Raw genomic sequence first — 12838 nt, forward strand, 5'->3', positions numbered from 1 at the left:
GTTCCTCCGTGACGTAGGTCCCAGCGACTGACTCATGTGGAGTGAGTTCCATGTCTTCTACTGGAGACCCACCTCCAGTCACTAGAGTTGCGGCATGACTTGAGGCCAGCTTATTCTTTGCCCTGCGCTTTAGGTCATTCCAGCGCTTATAGCAATCATTGGCTGTGCGCCTCACGATTCCAAGGGCACTTACGATGTCCGCAACGGTCTGCCAGTGTGCCTGGCGTTGTGCAGGTGTGGTCTTGGATCCTGCAACAATGACCATCTCGTTATCATGTGCGGACACATACTCGACAAGTGCATTCAGTTCGGCATCCGTGAAGCTGGGCTTCCTCGGCGGGCCGGACTGTGTAGCCGTGTCTGGGGCATCAGCCTGTGCCAGACGAGCACTCTTCCTCTTCCGCTTGGAAGGTGGCGGTGATCCTGAGTGTCCTGCGCCGCTCTGGACACTAGGGGCAGGAGCCCTGGTGGACTCTGTATCAGGAGTGTGGGATTGCACACTCAGCATGGGAGTTGGTGCAGGCATTGGCTCAAGTGTAATGGTGTCAGGGGGAATGTCGGCAGGATGGACTAGGACCGACACTGTCTTGGCTGGGTGTGTGAGAGCTGGGGTGGATGGAGCCGCAGCTGCCCCTGCAGCCTCTCCACCCTGCCTACTTGGGGCAGCAGATGACCTTGCTGCCCCTGATCCACGTGGCCTGATGACATCAACGTGCACCAGCGCACGTGTCATAGGCCTGCTGACCTGGAAGTCAGCCATGGAGTCAGCCAGGTCTGGTGCCACAATGGGCTGGTCCAACAAGGGCTGAGCATGGATGGTGTCAGCCACATCAGCCTCAACCAGGGGGGGGGGGATTATGGGTGCCCTTGACTGGTCCTCCACACATGGGGGGACAGGGTCACCCTGCAAGTAACGACCACGTCCCCTACCGGATCCACCACGGCCACCACTTGTGACTCGTCCACCTTTGCCACCCTTACGGAATCCTCGCCTCCCAACCATGGCACTGATGTTAATGTGCGTATGGGAGTGGCTACAAACTATTGTCCTGGGCAATTGGGGGTCAATGGGGTTGGGTACCAGATGGTAATTGTACCCTAGTGCTCTAGCAAGGCTGAATGTGACCCCTGGGGAAAGATGACGGGTCACGCAACGCACAGGAAGCCCAAAAAAGGGAGATGACGTGCACGCAACCCCTCCTAGACCACATGTGTGGAAAAAAAAACCTGCACTACGCTGTGGCACCCAGTAACACAAGAATGAACGTATGCGTGTCACACGCAGCTTAGAATGACCTCTGAAGGGGTAGGCTACACACGGGGCAAGCACAGATGTTAGATACGTGCGTGACTCACCGTCTGCCAGGAAAAAGAGCGTGAAAAAGAAGCGCGTTTGGTTGGCAACACCCCCGCCAAAAGACGATTTGTACGCTGTCTGAGGAGACAGGACAACAGTAGAAGGGAACACTGTTTGAGGGAACAGGCCCAAGAAAACCAGAAAAAGAGAAAAAAGAGAAAAAGCTGTCAGAGGTAACAGGGAGTACAAACTTGAAACGCTGTGAAGTAAATCGCGTGTGAAACGACAAGAAGTACAGAATTCACCCACTCGCTCTCCACGAAAAGCACGTACAAGGAAATGGTGTTTTACACGTACCTTTTATGCAGGCCCACACGTCCAGCGTCACTTCCGCGTGTACGCGCTAGGGCCATTTCCACCAATTACAGCTTTGTCACTTCCGCGTGTACCCGCTGTATCCACCAATTACACGCTTTGTCACTTCCGCGGGTACGCGCTATTTCCACCAATTACACGCTTTGTCACTTCCGCGGGTATGCGCTGTTTCCACCAATGACACACTTTGACACTGGGACGTGTCTTTCATTTTTTTAACACGCAACATTTCAAATGTTTGCCATATTCAACGTGCACGTGACTTCATAGACCCGCATACGCTGGTGGCCTTTGGGCCAATTAATGTACAGACGTGTGCTGACGCGCTTACGCGCTAAGGGCCTTTCCTCGAATTACACGCAGACGTGCAGGATTTTCACGTGCAAAATCACTCCGTATCAAGCTGGCCACGCGTTCACACACGGAAGACCACGCTCCTGCCCAGAAGGCCGAATTACTGCCCCCCAGAGCCCTGAGCACGCTCCCACCTGCCATCTGCTGCTGCCTGACTGCCTGCTTCCCATGTGCCCTGCCATTTGCTGCCTGCACATCAGCCAGGGGTGCTGTTGCTGTGACCACCCCTGCTGGAACCGAAGACTCCCGACTGCTTTTCCATCGCCCCACAGCCTAGCCCCAGGACCCACTTGCCCACCCACTCATGCCTCTGGGGTTGCCATGTCGGGCACTGCAACATCTGGCACTAGTGGCAACCCCCGGCCAAGGAGGCAGAGGGGCACCAGCTTCACTGCCACCGAAGTTGGTGTCCTGGTGGAGCATGTCCTGGGGCACTATGAAGCCCTCTTCGGAAGGTTGCGCGCCGACAAGGAAGGACGGACTCGGATCTGGATGGACATCGTGACTGCCATCAACGCAGAGGAGGTGGCAGTCCGCGACTACGAACGTGTCAGGAAGCCCAGACGTACGGCACCCCTCCTTTTTCTGTTGGTCTTAACTTTAGAAGTAACCAACATTACCTTGTCTAGTAAGCTACGGCGGTTCTTATATTGTTAAATGTGGCCGTAGCCTCTGACCGCCAGCTGGATGATCCCCTTCAACCGACATGACGTTCAGACTGCTTGGCTACATTAAGTTAGCATTGACTGAATTATCAGTCGTGTTTTTAGAAAAGTACTGTGTTTTTCAATTTTCTAATTAAATGGTATTATTCAGATAATGAGCTCTAAACATGATTTAATATGTATATTTTAAACATATAATGAAATACAAATAAAACGTTCATGGTTTCTAAATTTCTTTGCTTTTGGTATGGTTTGATCTGTGGTTCTGAATTTGGATGCCCCCCTCCTAGTTCTATAGACGGGTTACTCCATAATTTGTTTTTTTTCCGCTGACACACTTTACGATTATTAAGGAAGCCCTGGAAGGACTTCAGGTGCAGGACCCTCAACAAGGCCCGGCGCCTCCTGAGGGCAGCGGATGCTAAGGGGCGCCGGGGCCACTTGTCGGAAGATCAGATGAGGGTCCTGGAACTCATATCCCCAGCGCTCCACGTCCAGGTCCTTGAGAGGCAGACCCGTCTGGAGTCGAGCGGTAAGTGTACATGCATACTGATTGTAAGCTGTGCTGCGTGTGATGTGCCAGGAGTGTGCAGGTTGAACATGTATTTTTATGTGGGCATGTAGGGGGGGGTGTACAGGGCCGTGAGGGTGACACATGCGAGGGGTCTCATGTGTGACACATGGATGGTGCTTGTGTGTGTGGGCTTGCATGGCACAGGATGTGGAGGAATGATTGTCAGGTGTGACATGGATATCGATCGGAACACTGCGACAGTTGGCAGAGGTGTACACATGCATGCAAGTTTGGTGGTGTGTGTGCATGTGTAGTGTACTCCCTATGTTGCATGTGATGTATGGATGACCTTTGGCTGCTCATGCTGTTGTATGTGAATGGATGGTGCTGGATGTTGCAATATGCCTGTGGTATGGCTCATGTGTGCAAGTTGAAATGACATGTGTGTTGGGGATTGTGATGCCATGTCTGAGGTTTACCAATGCCACTCATGTATGACTGTCATGTGTGTATGAGTCCATTGGACAGTGCCCTGATGCCTGTGTTTTCTTTCTCCCTGTCTGCAGCGTCAACTGATGAAGAGGGCGGAGAAGGTGCTGTGGAGCACAGCGGCAGGGGTCGCACCACCAGCCGGAGACGCAAGGCCCGGATCCCCTCCCAGGTTCTGATCTCGTCGGGGAGTGAGGAGTCTGGTGCCGTGTCCCAGGCCGCAGCTGCCGAGGGGAGGTCCAAGAGGTGGAGGTTGGAGTTGAACTCCTCGGCAGCAGAAGGGGCAGCTGGGACCCCACAGGGCCCAACGGAGGAAGATGGCACGGAGTCATCCAGGTTGGTGGGGGGTTTGGAGGAGGAGGAGGCTGTGCAAGGGACAGAGACAGGGTCTGGAGGTGGGGATTCCACTGGTGCTAGTGATGCAGTGCAGGATCTGGGACAGGAGGCAGCACAGGCCGCCGCGGAGGTGCCTGTATGCAAACCTGTCCCTGCTCCTGTCACTGCATCATCTTGCACCAACGGGGATGCCTACCTCCAGACCCGTTCTCAGGTAGGGGATTGGCTTACAACACCTGGCCGTCCTCTCCCTGCGGATGTGGCTATCCTGCACCAGGTTGAGCCTGTCCAGGGTGGGGTGGCGTTGCGTCAACTGGCCATGCGAGCTGACCTGCAGTCTTTTCATGATGAGTCTGCACGTCTTCTTGCATGGCTCGTTGACTGCGTTGACCCACTGGGACAGCTCACCAGGGCTGGATTCCTCCGTTTCCTGGACCTTGTTCCGACCCCCTCCTCCATGGAACCCCCTATGCCCCAGTCGTCCTCCATGCCATCTTCCCACCTATGTGTCACCTGGGTGCCCTGTGGAGCTGCCTCCGACCGTGCGGCCAGGCTGGTGGACAACAGATCCCTGCCACAGTCGGGAGTCGGACGTCCAGCAGGGGTGGCCACATCAATGACTGCAACCCAACTTGAGGAGGATGTGCAGGCACCATCGGACAGGGCACATGGACAGCAGCAGCTGCAGCAGAAGGAGGCTGTAGGTGGGAGCCACGATAGCTCGGGGCCTTCAACATCGGAGGGGCAGGCTTCGGCCGTAGGGCAGGAGGACCCTGGACGGGAAGTGTCTTCTGTGTGGCAGCGGTTGGGCCACGCCATAGATGCGGAGCGGCAGCGGGCGGAAGAAGCGCGGCTCACGATGGTCAGGGCGGAGAACTCCATGCGTAGGGCCCTGAGGCGGGCCGAGTGCCTCGAGGCAATCCGCAGGGAGTTGGAGGTGAACATGTCGGCCTCCCTGCAGACCCTCGGGGCCATGGAACAGGACCGCCTCCGGGACATAGACGAGGAGTTCGATGATGCCCTGGCCTGGAACACCACTTAGTGAGCCGCTGGACTGGCCCGCCGCCATAGTATATAGTTATTTAGTGATAGGTTTCCTTTATAGTTTATTTTTATTTGAAGTCGACGGACACTGCTCCACCTTTTGTACATATTTCCATTTTAGATAGGTTTTTTGGTAGGTTTCATTTCTTCTGTTGGGATGATGGACCCTGAATACTTTGTACATAGTTGGACTTTGGATTTGGATATTTTTTTTTACTATGGATATTTTTTTCCATGGAGCAATTGTTTTCATTTTCTTTTTTCCCTTCATTTCCTTTTTATGGACTTGAACTTTGGAAGAAATTTTTTAGGATTATCATTTATTTATTTTAATTTGAAAAGGGACAGCCAGCTTCATTTTGTTATTTTTTTTACTTGTGTATTTTGTTTCATTTTGATTGCCATTACTGTTGTTATTAATACATTATTTGGATTTTTTCATTCTTCAATGTGTGGTTTCATCTCATTGTTTTCATGCATGTCATGATATGGGTTTTCAGGTTCACTTGCAACCATTGTGTGTGTGTGAGACACGTGTTGATTTACATTGTTTCCATTGGAGTAGTATCATGGGTGCATGTAATACTTGGTTGTGTCTTTGGGCTGTGGTGGCTGGCCATGAGGCCCATGCTTGAGGATTGTCAGGGCCTGTAGGCAGGGGGACATGGGTGGGAGCCTGGTGGGGGCTGCCCATGGTGGCTGGGGGGTGGGGGTGGTGGGAGACATGAGTGGGGGCCTGGTGGAGGGTGCCCCACACCACACTGCTGGGGAGGTGGGGGTGGTGGGAGACATGAGTGGGGGCCTGGTGGGGGATGCCCCACACTGCTAAGGGGGTGGGGGTGGTGGGAGACATGAGTGGGGGCCTGGTGGAGGGTGCCCCACACTGCTGGGGGGCTGGGGGCCTGGTGGTGGCTGCCAATGGTGGCTGGGGGGGTGGGGGTGGTGGGAGACATGAGTTGGACATGAGTGGGGGCCTGGTGGAGGCTGACCCTGCACTGCTGGGGGGTGGGGGTGGTGGGAGACATGAGTGGGGGCCTGGTGGGGGATGCCCATGGTGGCGGGGGGTGTGGGGGTGGTGGGAGACATGAGTGGGGGCCTGGTGGGGGATGCCCATGGTGGCTGGGGGGTGGGGGTGGTGGGAGACATGAGTTGGACATGAGTGGGGGCCTGGTGGTGCTGCCTCTGCACTGCTGGGGCGTGGGGGTGGTGGGAGACATGAGTGGGGGCCTGGTGGGGGATGCCCATGGTGGCTGGGGGTGGGGGTGTTGGGAGACATGAGTGGGGGCCTGGTGGGGGATGCCCATGGTGGCTGGGGGGGTGGGGGTGGTGGGAGACATGAGTTGGACATGAGTAGGGCCTGGTGGTGCTGGCCCTGCACTGCTGGGGGGTGGGGGTGGTGGGAGACATGAGTGGGGGCCTGGTGGGGGATGCCCATGGTGGCGGGGGGGTGGGGGTGGTGGGAGACATGAGTGGGGACCTGGTGGGGGATGCCCATGGTGGCTGGGGGGTGGGGGTGGTGGGAGACATGAGTCGGACATGAGTGGGGGCCTGGTGGTGCTGCCTCTGCACTGCTGGGGCGTGGGGGTGGTGGGAGACATGAGTGGGGGCCTGGTGGGGGATGCCCATGGTGGCTGGGGGGTGGGGGTGGTGGGAGACATGAGTGGGACATGAGTGGGGGCCTGGTGGTGCTGGCCCTGCACTGCTGGGTGGTGGGGGTGGTGGGAGACATGAGTGGGGGCCTGGTGGTGGCTGCCCATGGTGGCTGGGGGGGTGGGGGTGGTGGGAGACATGAGTTGGACATGAGTGGGGGCCTGGTGGAGGCTGACCCTGCACTGCTGGGGGTGGGGGTGGTGGGAGACATGAGTGGGGGCCTGGTGGGGGATGCCCATGGTGGCTGGGGGGTGGGGGTGGTGGGAGACATGAGTGGGGGCTTGGTGGGGGATGCCCATGGTGGCTGGGGGGGTGGGGGTGGGGGGAGACATGAGTTGGACATGAGTGGGGGCCTGGTGGTGCTGCCTCTGCACTGCTGGGGGGTGGGGGTGGTGGGAGACATGAGTGGGGGCCTGGTGGGGGATGCCCATGGTGGCTGGGGGGTGGGGGTGGTGGGAGACATGAGTGGGGGCCTGGTGGGGGATGCTCATGGTGGCTGGGGATGTGGGGGTGGTGGGAGACATGAGTTGGACATGAGTGGGGGCCTGGTGGGGGGTGGGGGTGGTGGGAGACATGAGTGGGGGCCTGGTGGGGGATGCTCATGGTGGCTGGGGGTGTGGGGGTGGTGGGAGACATGAGTTGGACATGAGTGGGGGCCTGGTGGAGGGGGCCCCACACTGCTGGGGGGGTGGGGGTGGTGGGAGACATGAGTGGGGGCCTGGTGGTGGCTGCCCATGGTGGCTGGGGGGGTGGGGGTGGTGGGAGACATGAGTTGGACATGAGTGGGGCCTGGTGGAGGCTGACCCTGCACTGCTGGGGGGTGGGAGTGGTGGGAGACATGAGTGGGGGCCTGGTGGGGGATGCCCATGGTGGCTGGGGGGTGGGGGTGGTGGGAGACATGAGTGGGGGCCTGGTGGGGGATGCCCATGGTGGCTGGGGGGGTGGGGGTGGTGGGAGACATGAGTTGGACATGAGTGGGGGCCTGGTGGTGCTGCCTCTGCACTGCTGGGGGGTGGGGGTGGTGGGAGACATGAGTGGGGGCCTGGTGGGGGATGCCCATGGTGGCTGGGGGGTGGGGGTGGTGGGAGACATGAGTGGGGGCCTGGTGGGGGATGCCCATGGTGGCTGGGGGGGTGGGGGGTGGGAGACATGAGTGGGGGCCTGGTGGTGCTGCCCCTGCACTGCTGGGGGGTGGGGGTGGTGGGAGACATGGGTGGGGGCCTGGTGGAGGCTGCCTCTGCACTGCTGGGGGGTGGGGGTGGTGGGAGACATGAGTGGGGGCCTGGTGGGGGATGCCCATGGTGGCTGGGGGGGTGGTGGGAGACATGAGTTGGACATGAGTGGGGGCCTGGTGGTGCTGGCCCTGCACTGCTGGGGGGTGGGGGTGGTGGGAGACATGAGTGGGGGCCTGGTGGAGGGTGCCCCACACTGCTGGGGGGTGGGGGTGGTGGGAGACATGAGTGGGGGCCTGGTGGTGGCTGCCCATGGTGGCTGGGGGGTGGGGGTGGGAGACATGAGTTGGACATGAGTGGGGGCCTGGTGGAGGCTGACCCTGCACTGCTGGGGGGTGGGGGTGGTGGGAGACATGAGTGGGGGCCTGGTGGGGGATGCCCATGGTGGCTGGGGGGTGGGGTGGTGGGAGACATGAGTGGGGGCCTGGTGGGGGATGCCGATGGTGGCTGGGGGGGGTGGGGGTGATGGGAGACATGAGTTGGACATGAGTGGGGGCCTGGTGGTGCTGGCCCTGCACTGCTGGGGGGTGGGGGTGGTGGGAGACATGAGTGGGGGCCTGGTGGGCGATGCCCATGGTGGCTGGGGGGTGGGGGTGGTGGGAGACATGAGTGGGGGCCTGGTGGGGGATGCCCATGGTGGCTGGGGGGGTGGGGGTGGTGGGAGACATGAGTTGGACATGAGTGGGGGCCTGGTGGTGCTGGCCCTGCACTGCTGGGGGGTGGGGGTGGTGGGAGACATGAGTGGGGGCCTGGTGGGGGATGCCCATGGTGGCTGGGGGGTGGGGGTGGTGGGAGACATGAGTGGGGGCCTTTTGGGGGATGCCCATGGTGGCTGGGGGGTGGGGGTAGTGGGAGACATGAGTGGGGGCCTGGTGGGGGTTGCCCATGGTGGCTGGGGGGGTGGTGGTGGTGGGAGACATGAGTTGGACATGAGTGGGGGCCTGGTGGTGCTGGCCCTGCACTGCTGGGGGGTGGGGGTGGTGGGAGACATGAGTGGGGGCCTGGTGGAGGGTGCCCCACACTGCTGGGCGGGTGGGGGTGGTGGGAGACATGAGTGGGGGCCTGGTGGTGGCTGCCCATGGTGGCTGGGGGGTGGGGGTGGTGGGAGACATGAGTTGGACATGAGTTGGGGCCTGGTGGTGCTGCCCCTGCACTGCTGGGGTGTGGGGTGGTGGGAGACATGAGTGGGGGCCTGGTGGGGGATGCCCATGGTGGCTGGGGGGTGGGGGTGGTGGGAGACATGAGTGGGGGCCTGGTGGTGCTGCCCCTGCACTACTGGGGGTTGGGGTGGTGGGAGACATGGGTGGGGGCCTGGTGGAGGCTGCCCCTGCACTGCTGGGGGGTGGGGGTGGTGGGAGACATGAGTGGGGGCCTGGTGGGGGATGCCCATGGTGGCTGGGGGGTGAGGGTGGTGGGAGACATGAGTGGGGGCCTGGTGGGGAATGCCCATGGTGGCTGGGGGTGGTGGGAGACATGAGTTGGACATGAGTGAGGGCCTGGTGGTGCTGGCCCTGCACTGCTGGGGGGTGGGGGTGGTGGGAGACATGAGTGGGGGCCTGGTGGAGGGTGTCCCACACTGCTGGGGGGGTGGGGTGGTGGGAGACATGAGTGGGGGCCTGGTGGTGGCTGCCCATGGTGGCTGGGGGGGTGTGGGTGGTGGGAGACATGAGTTGGACATGAGTGGGGGCCTGGTGGAGGCTGACCCTGCACTGCTGGGGGGTGGGGGTGGTGGAAGACATGAGTGGGGTCCTGGTGGGGGATGCCCATGGTGGCTGGGGGGTGGGGGTGGTGGGAGACATGGGTGGGGGCCTGGTGGAGGCTGCCCCTGGATGCTGGGGGGTGGGGGTGCAGGGGGACATGAGTGGGGGCCTGGTGGGGGATGCCCATGGTGGCTGGGGGGGTGGGGGTGGGTGGGAGACGTGAGTGGGGGCCTGGTGGGGGATGCCCATGGTGGCTGGGGGGTGGGGGTGGTGGGAGACATGAGTGGGGGCCTGGTGGTGCTGCCCCTGCACTGCTGGGGGGTGGGGGTGGTGGGAGACATGGGTGGGGGCCTGGTGGAGGCTGCCCCTGCACTGCTGGGGGGTGGGGGTGGTGGGAGACATGAGTGGGGGCCTGGTGGGGGATGCCCATGGTGGCTGGGGGGTGGGGGTGGTGGGAGACATGAGTGGGGGCCTGGTGGGGTTGCCCATGGTGGCTGGGGGGGTGGGGGTGGTGGGAGACATGAGTTGGACATGAGTGGGGGCCTGGTGGTGCTGGCCCTGCACTGCTGGGGGGGGGGGTGGTGGGAGCATGAGTGGGGGCCTGGTGGGGGATGCCTATGGTGGCTGGGGGTTGGGGGTGGTGGGAGACATGAGTGGGGGCTTGGTGGGGGATGCCCATGGTGGCTGGGGGGTGGGGATGGTGGGAGACATGAGTTGGACATGAGTGGGGGCCTGGTGGAGGGTGCCCCACACTGCTGGGGGGTGGGGGTGGTGGGAGACATGAGCAGGTGTGCAGGGTAGTCCCCTGTTTTGTGGGCTGCTTGCAGGGGCCGTGAAGGGTGTACAGGGTACACCTGTGAGGACCCACCTAGCGTAATCGCGTGTGATTATTCCCGCGCACCCCTGTAATACACGTACCCAGCCAAATCGCGTGTGATAATTCCCGCGCACTCCTGTAATACACGTACCCAGCCAAATCGCGTGTGATTATTCCCGCGCACCTCTGTAATACACGTACCCTGGCTAATCGCGTGTAGAACTTCACGCGTACCCCTGTCATACACGTACCCAGCCAAATTGCGTGTGAAAATTCCCGTGTACCCCTGTAATTCACGTACCCTGGCTAATCGCGTGTTTAACTTCACGCGTACCCCTGTCATACACGTACCCTGGCTAATCGCATGTAAAACTTCCCGCATACCCCTGATATGCACGTTAGCCGCTTTGTGTTCCTTGTTTGGCAGCCCTATCAACTGGTCCAGGGTTAGCGCAGCCCTTTGCGATGATTTAACGATCTTGATGGCTTTTCCTTGCGTGAGGGCGTTCTTGGGGGCTTTACTGGCGCTGCTGCAGGGTCGCTGCGATACTCTGCGCCACGGCTGGTTTGGGAGCCTAAAATCCATGAATACGCTGCGCGCGGAAATCGGTTTTGGCGCACGCGCCTGGCGCAGACAATCGCACGCGGACACTCTGCGCCAGCCGCTTGCGACACTTTTCTGCGAAATTCTATGAATTAACCTGTATGTGTTTAGGGCAAACATTCATATAATTTACATAGCACAGCTCACATATTGTTATTAATATAGGAGGAGCCCATCTGAATAGCAGAAATGCATGGTATAGTTCCCAGTAACATAACATAACAAACAACATTAACCACAAGCATTATGTTACCCTTATTGACAAGACATATTCATAGCCATCGTCATTGTTCTGATTGAAATACTGAAATGGCCCTATGAAACCCAGAGGTCCCTTTGTTATGTTAGAAATCTAGTATTTGCAATTTGTCAGGGAATAACCACAGCCCACTAGTTTAATTCCAATAGGTGTTTTAGAATGCTTACCCTGTAATGAAGGGTACCCTTGCAACTTATTATCCACTCCCACTCAGCTAAAATCCCCTCCTTTTGTTGTTTGTGTCCATTTTTCGTACAAGTAAAAAAAAAAAATAGGTTCTATGTGATATTTCCGCATTTTAAAGACTGAGCACAAAAAAGACCGATTTTTTTTCGGCCGTTTTTGTGTCGGCTTTAAAATGCCGAAATAGCAAATACTGCACCCCACCCCTCGCAAGGTGAGCCCTTCCCCATCCTCTCACCCTGGTCATATGGTTAATCATGGAGATTTAACCCCCTAAACCCCCATTTTACCACCCACCACCCCCTTTCCAGCACATCACACACTTACTACACACACGCACACACACACACACAGACTGACATACACTCCCCTGACACTCCCACAATGACTCCTCCGGGTCTCGTCGTGCCTGTCAGCCACCAAGAAATATCCCAAAATTGAATACTTCTAAATTCCATGTTGTTGGCAAACGCAATCTTGTAGTTGGTTTCCACACACATAACCAGAGTTGTTGCTTTTGGGGTTCATGATAATTGCAGACCTCTTGTTAACCATTTTTTCAGAAACTGCTTATATTTGTAGTTTGATCATCAAAAGGATATCCCCACTTGGCACCTTGGTCAGAATCCTTCTTTGAGTCCCCGCCTTCCCCAAGGTTAACTGGTTTCGAGCTATAGTACCTAGCAAGCACCAATGGCCAACCGCCAGTAGCTAAAGAAAGGGCAGTCCTTTGTAACTTGGGCAAATTCCATACCGCACACAATTTCCAAGATGGCAGCTACCAGTCCAACACTTCCTTTTATGAAGATCGAGTCATTCCCATTGGTGGCCAAAGTAGGCTCTCTAGCCCTACTCTGCAGGAGGTAAAGATACCTACCTACATCTTGGGGACCTTGCCTACTGCCACGCCAAAGGAAGGACCTGCAAAAGACCCCAAAGCTGCAGATCCTCACATTAAAGTGGCTAAGCAAATGTGCTGCAATGTATTTAGGGTTGCGGTAGTACAGCAGCAACATATTCTGCTTGTCAGTATTTGAACCCCTATGGAGCCACAATGGAGTTTGAACTTATTCTGCTGTGCAGAATAAGATCTCGTCAGCAATATAGGCAACACATTGTGGCCCATCGTTTCTCATTGGTTCCTACAAAACATGTCACAATATTCTGGAAATGCATTACACTGAAAGGTATTATTTGTTTGCCTTTGTATGTCCTACATTGATAACTAACCAACATTGCAAGGCTTTCTGGCACTGGAAACACAATGAGCTGTGTATGGTAGAACCACATTTTTGTGTAGATGCTAGATTTGCGACACA

The 12838-nt window shown here is 58.0% G+C and overlaps 1 protein-coding gene across 1 annotated transcript in view; it reads left to right on the forward strand.

Annotated features, from left to right (window-relative positions):
- UNC13C (unc-13 homolog C) overlaps positions 1–12838 on the forward strand; it is a 1404640-nt gene that overhangs the window by 426822 nt on the left and 964980 nt on the right. The window lies entirely within an intron of this gene.

The sequence above is a fragment of the Ambystoma mexicanum genome, chromosome 11 (genome assembly GCF_040938575.1).
Source record: "Ambystoma mexicanum isolate Mex_15411 chromosome 11, UKY_AmexF1_1, whole genome shotgun sequence".
Taxonomy (NCBI): Eukaryota; Metazoa; Chordata; class Amphibia; order Caudata; family Ambystomatidae; genus Ambystoma; species Ambystoma mexicanum.